The following is a 2,647-nucleotide window of genomic DNA, read 5'->3' as shown; positions in this document are numbered from 1 at the left end:
AATGCTTACTTTGCTCAGACTATGTAAAGGCAATATTCTAAGCAAATGTGATTGTGCTAAAATTAACTAGAAAGGATTATTGTCTTGGGAAGGTGGATTAAGTCTCTTTTAAATTCAATGTCTTAGGATTCTGGTTTTAAAAAACTGGGTGATGTTGAGAAACAAAACTAGGAGACGTACTGTATGAATAATGACAAAACTTCTATCTTTGATTGCAGAACTGAGATTGCCAACTTGAGAAGGTTTACTAGAAACTACTATAAGGACAAAGATGGGAGGTTTTAGAAAGTTTGCTGGTGATAAAATTGCAGTAACTTTGAACATCAAAACCATAAATGTTAATACTATTATAACCATGTATGCACATGGTTGTAACACACTATTGTAACATGGTTGTAATACATCATTGTAACTAAAACTACACTAAATTAAAAAAATCAAGATGATCTCTTAAATTACAACCTCTTGCATTTTATTTGTAAAATATACATAATTGGTGCATTTAATTAATCATGGGATACCTGCACTGAATTTTTAGTAAAATTGAAATTATATGTATGTGCTATATGTGTTTGTGTATAGCTTGAATAAAATCTTGAGTGGCAGAAGGAACCTTAGTGGTCCTTATGAAATCCTGCCTAATGAATGATTCTCTTCTACAGTCTTCCCTGGATTAGTCATTATCTTCTTTTTAGAGACTTCTGGTGATGAGAAACTATCTCACAAAATATTTTCTCCTTTCTCTTCCTTTTTTGTTTCTATAGTTTCAATATCAATATCCATAGCTTTTTCTTGATGTGCTCACAAACTAGTTGTGTTGCTTACACACATTTGTGGTGTTTCTACAATTACACACTTGTTGTGGCCCTATGCATCCCAATTAAAGTTATCCCAGTTTCATATACCAGGATATGAGGGTAGTTCCAGGGATGGAACTGGTAGCCACATGCCAATAAGAAAGCTGCTCTAACACTGAACCACACCCCTAGGACTTCACAAGGCATTTGGTTTTAGAATCACTCATCTCCTTATGGTCCTAATGATTTACCATAAGCATGAAATTGCATGTGTGCTGGTTTGAGATGAGAAAAAGGAGGAAAAAGTAATAACAAATGTGACCTAGAGATGAAACAGATATGGGTATTTTCAAGAAAAGGACTGGGGTACTGAGGAAATAAGATTTTGAAGGTCATAGTAATAACTGAGTCAATGATGAGGCTGCTAGAAAATGCACAATGTTCCCTACATTTTATACATTTATTTGGCTGACATGATTGCTTGTTTGAATGAGAAGGGAAATAAGGAAAGGCATATGAGTGCAGAAAGGGAGGCAAGAGAGACCTTGTAAACCATAGGAAGGCGTTTGGATTTTATTGTAAGTGGGTGGGAGTCTTTCAAAGAGGGGAATTAATTTTCTTCAATAAAAATATTTTTATGTTAAAAATACCATAATTCTGTCTGTCCAATTCTCTTAGTTTTCCTTGAGAAAAACCAAATTATTCATAACTCCATGAATATACAGAGTAGAAGAAGGGTATCATGCCTTCTTATATCTATGTGCACACCTATTTCTGATTCTTACACTTTTTTCCTCCCTGTCCTTATCACCTGGCACAATTCTTTTCTTTTTTTCTGCCAGACTGTCTCAGTTATCACTGCCTCTGTGAAATCTTTCATTTTCTCAGACCATGTGAGTGCTTCGTAAGTGCCTCCATTATCTCAGCTTATTACTGTCAAAAATTTATGTGACATCTTTGAGAGCCAGGGCCATCTTCATCTCAGAACTTATTGCATATTAAACTGACAGAATTAATTTATTTAAATGGAATAAACTAAGTATATTGCTTAAAGAACTAAAAATTAGATGTAGGATCCACCTATACTACTGTATATGAACTTACATAAAGTATATTGAAACTCTAATTCAAAAAGATATTTTCCAGCACAGATGGTATTTAAGGAGATGTGGTGGAAAAGCTCTAATTCACTGCAGGGGGTAGTGTTGCCTGGTTCAATACCTATGGAAATGGATGATTCTCAATAAACTTAAAACTGAGCTGCCATTCTGTGATATGTAAGGGTTAAATTGCAGTTTTTGCTTTACTCTCCCTGTACCTTTTGAATTAAGAAACATCTTACCTTGATGTATTGTGATGTATTGTTACAGTGGTGGGTAAGTTAGAAACATAAGCAAGTAACTAAGCCCAAGTAACCAGGGAGGTAACCTAAGATATAAATGCTGAGCATCCCATTCTGGGAACAAGGGAGAGAGAAATAGGACATAAATCATAAGATATTATTCAGAACGTAACAGAAGGACCTAGACCCAACTGTTACACAGGTGGGAAAGGAAGACCACCACTATAAGAGACCACCAAAACAATTAGTAAATTAATAAATGACTATGGTACTGAAAACATAATGTATCCACCACAGTGATTCCCAAGAGCAAGGGCCCCATCTAAGTTCCATATTATGCTCCTCCATCCTCAATGTACCTCAGTGTATTGTGGTGAAGTAACCAATCAAAAGATCCCTTCTTCTCTTTGTTTCACCATTTCTATGATTGCCTGAAAAACTCCTATAAAATGTCCTCTGTACCCCTGCTCTAGGCCACAATTTCAGAACCTAGTAGAGGTTCGTTTTG

Source organism: Sorex araneus, chromosome X (genome assembly GCF_027595985.1).
Source record: "Sorex araneus isolate mSorAra2 chromosome X, mSorAra2.pri, whole genome shotgun sequence".
NCBI lineage: Eukaryota > Metazoa > Chordata > Mammalia > Eulipotyphla > Soricidae > Sorex > Sorex araneus.
This window is presented reverse-complemented; position numbering follows the sequence as displayed.